The 8,308-nt window shown below is 49.1% G+C and overlaps 1 long non-coding RNA gene across 3 annotated transcripts in view; it reads right to left on the minus strand.

The window, feature by feature from the left end:
- LOC142783758 (uncharacterized) overlaps positions 1-7,083 on the minus strand; it is a 45,650-nt gene extending 38,567 nt beyond the window's left edge. For 2 of the 3 annotated variants that reach the window (XR_012888446.1, XR_012888445.1), the window contains exons 1-2: positions 6,887-7,083; positions 6,681-6,765 (exon numbers count right to left, since the gene is read on the minus strand). This is a non-coding gene — a long non-coding RNA (uncharacterized LOC142783758). Of the gene's footprint in view, positions 1-5,347; positions 5,549-6,680; positions 6,766-6,886 lie in introns of those variants that run through there. The other variant, XR_012888444.1, reaches the window with a different exon arrangement.
- Between the last annotated feature and the right edge of the window lie 1,225 nt (positions 7,084-8,308).

Raw genomic sequence — 8,308 nt, forward strand, 5'->3', positions numbered from 1 at the left:
TGACGGGGGCGTCCGGTACATGAACGAAGCAGCACCTCCACCAAATGTCACGGGGTCGTGACGTGGCCGAAGACAGGAGACTTCTTGTTGGGATTTAACTGTTTATTTGGGCGAACCTGTGCCCGGTAACCAGAAAGTCTAATTACAGCAGCAGTCTCGCAGAGATAGCAGTCTCAGACTGATAGCGGCGAACGGAGCGTCGGCCTTCGATCAAGAACTGACAAGCGGCGAAGCGCGTCGGCATTTATACTCTTGCCGTCGAATGTTCTAGCGTTATCGCTGGCGGTGGCGTAGCTTCCAGAACAATCTGTACCGTTCGCACAGTGGGCGTGATCTTATCGAAATGATCTACTACAGTCCGGAACCTTCTAAAAAACTGCAGGCGCGGTTTGCGCTGAGAATCGTGCGGTGTTTTCGGACGATAACAAAAACTTGGGAAATGGAACGTGGCAATATGATTGTGGTCACAGTTGAGGGAGTGGACGTTGATGCTTTGGTGGACACTGGGGCTGCGTTTTCTGTTATTCGTGCTGATTTGTGTGCCCGTCTTCGAAAAGTCACGACGCCTTATGATGGACCGACACTGGTTACAGCCCAGGGAACAATGATTCGCCCTTCCGCTCTCTGTACTGCCCGTGTACTAATCGACGAAATTCTTCATCATATAGAATTTGCTGTGCTATCCCCGTGCTCCCATGAATTCATTTTAGGCTGGGACTTTCTTTCCTCTGCTTCTGCGGCTATTTGCTGTGCACAACGTGTCGTCCATCTTACTGACACGGACCACTTGCTCAACGACGAAACCTACAGGCCACTTCGACTCATCGCTGCAGTAGACATCGAGTTACGACCAAACGAACATCAATTAGTGACAGTTTTGTCCAACGACGTCGACTCTGGTGACATTTTGGTCACTCCGTCACCGTATTGCCTTAATAAAGGCATAGCTCTGGCATCAGGTGTGGCTCGCTTCAACGATGGATCAGCTGTCCTCGCTGCTACGAACACCACACCAGATAAAATTTTACTGCCGCGGGGCACTACTGTCGCCTGCGTTGCCGATCTGGAGCCTGTGTGCGTCGTGCCTCTTACCCCTGCCTCCTCTAAAGGCCATCCTGGAGATCATGCTGCTTCCTCGGCCTTTACAGCAGCCATCAACAAGGACTTGACAGACTTGCAGAAGCAGCAGCTGCTTGATTTGTTGCAAAAGCATGCAAACTCTTTTGACGTTCATTCATCCAGCCTGGGTCAGACAACTGCTACAGCACATCGTATTCAGACCGACGGAACATCCATTGTGCATCGTCGTCCGTACCGCGTCTCCCTAGCCGAACGAAAAATCATTGAGGAAAACGTAGACGATATGCTGCAACGGGAGATAATCCGACCCTCAACCAGTCCTTGGTCGTCTCCAGTGGTTTTGGTGCGTAAAAAAGACGGTTCCGTACGATTTTGCGTCGATTACCGAGCACTCAATAAGATCACTAGAAAGGACGTATACCCCATGCCACGCATCGACGACGCCCTAGATTCCTTACAGGATGCTGAATACTTTTCGAGCCTCGACTTGCGTTCAGGCTATTGGAAAATCCCCATGCACGAAGATGATAAAGAAAAAACTGCGTTTGCAACGCCGGACGGCCTATACGAATTCAATGTTATGCCGTTCGGTCTATGCAATGCGCCCGCAACTTTTGAGCGCATGATTGACACCGTGCTGCGTGGCCTGAAATGGAAGACTTGCCTATGTTACCTCGATGACATTGTTGTCTTTTCATCGACGTTTTCTCAACATCTGCAACGCTTGAACGAGGTCCTGACTTGTCTTGCGGGCGCTGGTCTTCAAATTAACACCAAAAAATGCCATTTCGCCAGCAGATCTATCAAGGTACTCGGTCATATTGTGAGCAAGGACGGAATTCGCCCAGACCCTGATAAAACTGCTGCAGTGCTTCGCTTCCCTCGCCCTGACAAACCAAAAGATTTGCGAAGTTTCCTTGGTCTCGCCTCTTACTTTCGGCGATTCATACAAAACTTTGCCTCCATAGCCGCACCACTTCATAAGCTACTTGCTTCCGCTTTGCCCTTTCAGTGGTCTCAGGAATGTGAATCAGCTTTCGACAGGTTGAAGAGTGCCCTCACGACCGACCCTGTACTTGCTCTTTTTCACGATGATGCACCGACCTTCCTGCACACAGACGCTAGCGGCCGCGGTTTAGGAGCCGTGCTCCTGCAACGCGACAACTCTTCGCGAGAGCGAGTCGTTGCATACGCCAGCCGCGTCCTCTCCGCAGCCGAGAGGAACTACACGATCACCGAGCAGGAGTGCCTCGCCATCGTTTGGTCAGTACAGAAATTTCGTCCATACCTGCATGGCCGCCATTTCACCATTGTGACCGACCACCATGCTTTATGTTGGCTTTCGACACTCAAGAACTTGTCGGGACGCCTCGGACGCTGGATTCTACGCCTCCAAGAATATGATTTTGAGATCGTGTACAAGTGTGGCAGGAAGCATAGTGACGCCGATGCTCTTTCTCGCTGCCCACTACCAGCGACTCCACTCGGGGTTTCAGCCGTCAATTTGCACAACACGCCCTCGGAGTCCACGTCTACGGCGGTTTCCTCTCTCGCCTCTATGGACCAGCTGCCTTCGGACGACCCGCACGATTTTCCTTCTCGACAGTTGGCTGACCCATACTGTCGACGTATTATAGACTACCTCTCTGGCAGTTCCCGTCCACCTAATGCAAGGCTCCGTCGCCAGCTCTCACAATTTAAGCTGGACAACTAGGTGCTGTACCGCAAAATTTACCATCCTGACGGTCAGCGCTGGGTTCCCGTTCTACCCCGATCGCTTCGGTCCGAAGTCCTCAGGGCACTTCATGACCATCCGACTGCTGGTCACCTTGGTTACCATAAAACCTACGATCGCCTTCGAAGTCGGTTTTATTGGCCAGGCATTACCACTAGCGTAGCTCGGTACGTCGGGTCCTGCACTACCTGCCAATGTAGAAAACTACCAACATCTGCTCCCGCCGGTAAACTACAGCCTCTTCCGTGCCCAGCCACACCATTCGAAGATGTAGGCGTCGATCTTTATGGCCCCATCCCAGTCAGTGCTGCTGGAAACCGGTGGATAGTAACAGCCATTGACCATTTGACGCGCTACGCCGAGACGGCATCCGTTACTACAGGTTCAGCTTCTGAGATTGCCGATTTCATCCTCCAAGCCATTATACTGCGTCATGGTGCTCCACGTGTGTTGCTCAGTGACCGTGGAAGGGCCTTCCTTTCACAACTAGTGAACGAACTTCTTCAGGCCTCCGGCACAACTCACAAGACTGCCTCTAGTTATCATCCCCAGACTAACGGCCTCACTGAGCGATTCCACCGCACTCTTGCAGACATGATCGCCGCCTATATTCAACCAGACCACAAAAACTGGGACGTTGTTCTCCCATTCGTCACTTTCGCCTACAATACGGCCATTCAGCGAACAACCGGCTACTCGCCATTTTACCTAGTTTATGGACGCTCCCCTACTACTTTCCTGGACGTCTCCTTCTTTACCTGCCAAGTGAATTCATCTCCATCCTCTTCAGAGGAATACGTTTCACGACTCGCACAGTGCCGCCAACGAGCTCGTATAAACACTGAAGCCCGCCAGGAAGACAGAAAGCTAGTTTATGATGAATCGCATCGTGATGTATTCTTCCAACCTGGAGACGAAGTGCTCCTTTTGACGCCTGTTCGCACACCTGGTTTGTGCGACAAATTTCAGCCTCGGTTTATTGGACCGTACACAGTTCTTGGAGACTTCACCAGTGAATTATCGCGTGACGCCACTTGTAGCCCCAGCAGATCGCCGTTATCGAACTACAGAGGTCGTCCATGTCTCCCGTATGAAGCCCTTCATGCGACGTTCTTTGTCCCCTTGACTTGCCGCGGCCAGGCTGGCCGCTTTCACGTGGGGGGAATTGATGTGGGCATTTAGTATACGCATCCTCTTCACCGGTACATTATCATCATTATCATGTGTGGCTCATGCATCCTCATCGTTGTCGCGAAGCATCATCATCTTGGTCCGATCATCTCAGCTGTCGGCTGCCGGTTCTTCGGGCCTAATAAAGGTCTTCCAAACCAAGACTCCATAATATATATATATATATATATATATATATATATATATATATATATATATATATATATATATATATATATATATATATATATATATAACTATTACTACAATGCACTTAGAGGAGCGCCGCCAGAAAATTTTGAAGGCGAGATAATGAGCGAGATCTATTTATCTCGAGACACACACATCTACGCAATACCAAAGACAAATATAGCCTAGAATATGTTCAAAATCACTTTTAAAGTGCGTGCCGCATGGCTGCAGGTGTGGAGCCCCTTGCGACAATACGAACACGATCAGAGTGTAAACAAGTCCACGGCACAGTATCGTGTTGGACCCATGACAGTGGTATAGTGGCTAAGGCATTCGGCGGCTGGGTCGCAGGATAGAATCCCGGCTACGTGTTGTCAAGATCCAACTAAATTCATGTAGCCTGATGCCACGTGCAATTGTGCCACGTGAGATTACATTTGTTAACAAAACTACTTGTGTGTGACAACTGTACAGAAGGTATTCACATGAAGTCATCCACAAGGAGCACTAGTGCCACAGCCGCCGTAATTGTGGTCACGTGCAGTCGTCATCTTATTACCACGACCAAGGTGCTTGGTCTGAGTATATTGTTGTGGATTTTTGTTTCCTCATCATTTAACAAGACATCAAAGTGGCATATGTCAGATCACTGACCAACGGCTATTTTGGCCAAATGTGGGCACTCACTGGCCCCATCTTGTAGCTAAGCTCAGTTAATACTCTACAGGATCTAGCAGCGCTTTTTAAGCACCGGCGTGGCTCTGTTGCAGAATGCTCGAGTGCCCGGGTTCGATTTTGGATTGATCTCCACCTTTTTAATTTATTATTATTCCTTTTATTAACCTCACCAAGGTGATGGAAATTTCCGTACTGCGCACAGCATTTTTCAAGGTGAACCTCACGCGTCACAAGGGGCTTAAGGCTTTCGTCTTAATAAACGCAGAATTCAAACTACTGTCAGCGCAGCCGTAAGCCAGGCCCGATGTATTAGTTTGCCCATGGCATCGGCAAAGTCAATTATTGAGCAGTTCACAGGCTCCCCTTATAGATAACATGCTTTGATGTCACTGAAACCGCCGTGTTGAGACACAAGTATGTGAAGACACATCATCTGCCATTTCATATAAAAGGGATTATAAAACGTTTTTTGAAAAGCCTTAACTACATGTGTATTCAGATTCATGTCGGTTTATTCACAACTATACCTCGCTAAGTTCATTTAGTCGTTACATTCGATTCCCAGCTCGCGTTCTCCTCCAGTGCAGAGCCGACGTTGCTTTAGGGCGGCCAATCCTATCGTCGACAAAACATGGTGACCCAGTTACGTTTACTGACCGAGCTTCGTGGCATCACATCGTCTCGATGGCAGCACTGAAAAGTAGTCACAAACGTTGTTTCCACTTTGATAAGTTGTGCGGCACCGTATGATGACGCATGCGGTATGCACAGTGAGGACGAAGCCACCCAAAACACGCTGCAGAATGCAATCCAATGAAACCAGCAAGAAAAAAAACTTATCTGCGGCACCAAGCGAGTGAAGGCAAAAGGTGACAGAGCGCAGATTTACTTGAAAACAGAAATAGGCAGATCCTTCGCTGTACTTCTATGGTATACACAGCTGAGAGCATGAGAATTGCTGTTAATTTTTGGCTATGTCCTAGCTTCCTAAAAAAATCTGTCATTTTGAGCAAACGAAGGCTACCACTGTGTTAATAACTTTTCTTGCCATGACGTTAGACTGACGTCTCATTTTCATATCCTATGGTGGTAGACAAGGCCCCGTGGACGTTTAGGAGCTCGAGAGATTCAAAATGGCATGATTAATTAAAGATAATGCTTTGGGATCTGTATGTCTCATCTCTATTGAAGCAGGGTCATTTACTGCCGGGCAGCTTCATTTTCGCTTCCCGACCCTTTCAATACCATCAAAACATCTCATACATCCTTCGTTGGACATGCAGACGTTCCGGCCAGATCTTTTTCGCAGTGACTCCGCTCGTTCGCTGTCAGGCTCAATCGTGGAGTGCCAGTACATTCCGAAGCTACATTCATGATGTCGCGGTCGAGCTATCTATTGGCTGAAACCCTAAACGCAATTAATGAAGCGTTTCCCATTATTTCTAGACTTAATGCTACAAAGTTTCCAAATACGGGTTTTCCTGATTATACTGTATACAATTACGTGCATCAGCTCCTCATGCTTCCCCACTTAAATCAAACGACGCATTTCTAGAAACGTTTACAACTCAGTGGCACCAAAACTACGCAGCTGAACAAAGAGTGCTGCCTGTAGTGAGAACAATGTTCGGGGCATCGGCAAGTTTACGCTTGCCATAAGTGGTTCAGCTTCGAAACATTACGCATTCGTCTACGATGACAGCGAAACCGAATGATGCGATACTGGTAAGAAATTACAACGTGAGGAAGCACGTGGGCCGGCACACATGCTGCTGTCTTACCAATGCATATTTAGCAAAACAAACCAATGAAATAGCTTGCTTACGTAACGAAGACCATTCGCGCCGACCTGCCCATGAATTCAGCGTGCCGCGCTCAGGAAGTGCAGTAGAAATTGATCGTCCAGGCATCTGACGACAAAAAAGGAACCTTCAAGGTAGGCACAACGTTAACTAGCAACATTCGGTGAAGAGCAGCAGAAATGAATAACCACTATTACCAAGCTGCGTGAAAACGACGCACTAGGCTTACCGTGGGCGATGAGACTTGAAGGTCTGACACCAGCGGTCGTCGTTCGCGGTTGCTTTATATTTTGGCCGACAGAAACACGTACGACATCGCCACAACAACGCGAGATATCTGCGCTCGCATGGAGGAAGGAAACCACTCATTCGTGACGGCCATATTTTCATTTCTAGCGTTGTGTCCTCCGTGGCCGCGTCCGCTTTAAAAATGCTGGGAGGGCACACCGAGCTCGAGAGTAGTTGCTTTCCAAAAAAAGATAAAAAGCAATGCAACGTCACATCCTGTAAAAACAATTTTTCTCGCCATTTTTCTTTTTTCTCTCTTGCACCTCGTGCATGCGCACACACTGCGGAGACCTCAGATTCGATGTTCAAGTGGTGTGTGTGTGTGTGTGTGTGTGTGTGTGTGTGCGTGTGCGCGCGCGCGCGTGTGTGTGTTTCCTCGCTACTCGGGCGCATTCTTCGCCTCCGCCTTCACGGCGGTCTTTCGGTCGGTTACGTATGCCACGTTTGTTTTCTTGCGCACGCATGCGTGATGCGAGTGATCGAATGTTTGTCACTACCCTTCTCCCACCTCTTCTCTTTTGTCTCTTTAATTCCCATTCCCCGCTTCCCTGCGAATAACTGTGACGGTGCCCTCGATTAAGAGAGGCAGTAACGGGACTGCACTTTTTCTTCCTTTTTCCTCTTTTCAAAGCCACTTGGTTGGGGTGACATGCGCATTCGACACTCGTCTTGCGTTCGTGTTGCGCGAAATCATGCCTCCGCAACCGTCTGGGAAAGCCGTCAAGAAGGACGGCAAGGCGCAGAAGAACGTGCGCGCCACGGACAAGAAGAAGAAGAAGTGCCGCAGGAAGGAGGGCTTCTCCATCTACATGTATAAGGTGCTGAAGCAGGTGCACCCCGACACTGGTGTCTTTAGCAAGGCCATGTCCATCATGAGCAGCTTCGTGAACGACATCTTCGAGCGTATCGCCGCCGAGTCGTCACGCCTTGCTCACTACAACAAGCGCTCGACCATCAGGAGCCGGGAGATCCAGACCGCGGTGTCCGAGGGCACAAAAGCCGTCACCAAGTACACCAACTCCAAGTAGGCGTGCATCGTGGGCCACAATGAGCGACGACAAATCAACGGCTCTTCTCAGAGCCACCCAAATTGTTTGCGTCGGCATATGGGTTGTGCTGAGATATTCGGCTCTAAATACATCCTCTTCTCTCTGTTGAACACCGCTAGCAGGAGCGTTGGTGCGCCGCGCTTGACGTGTGTGCTCGGGGAGGTTGAACAGGTAAATTAGGGAAGACCGAGTGCACAGAGAAAAGTTGCACAAGTACGGTAATGCAGGTAAAACAGAACCAGGAGCGTGGTAATTAAAAAAAAACAGGGGGAAGATGGCCGCTTCTGAAAGGTAACATGAACTCGAGTGTGTTC

This window comes from Rhipicephalus microplus, unplaced genomic scaffold, assembly GCF_043290135.1.
Source record: "Rhipicephalus microplus isolate Deutch F79 unplaced genomic scaffold, USDA_Rmic scaffold_12, whole genome shotgun sequence".
In the NCBI taxonomy this organism is placed as follows: Eukaryota; Metazoa; Arthropoda; class Arachnida; order Ixodida; family Ixodidae; genus Rhipicephalus; species Rhipicephalus microplus.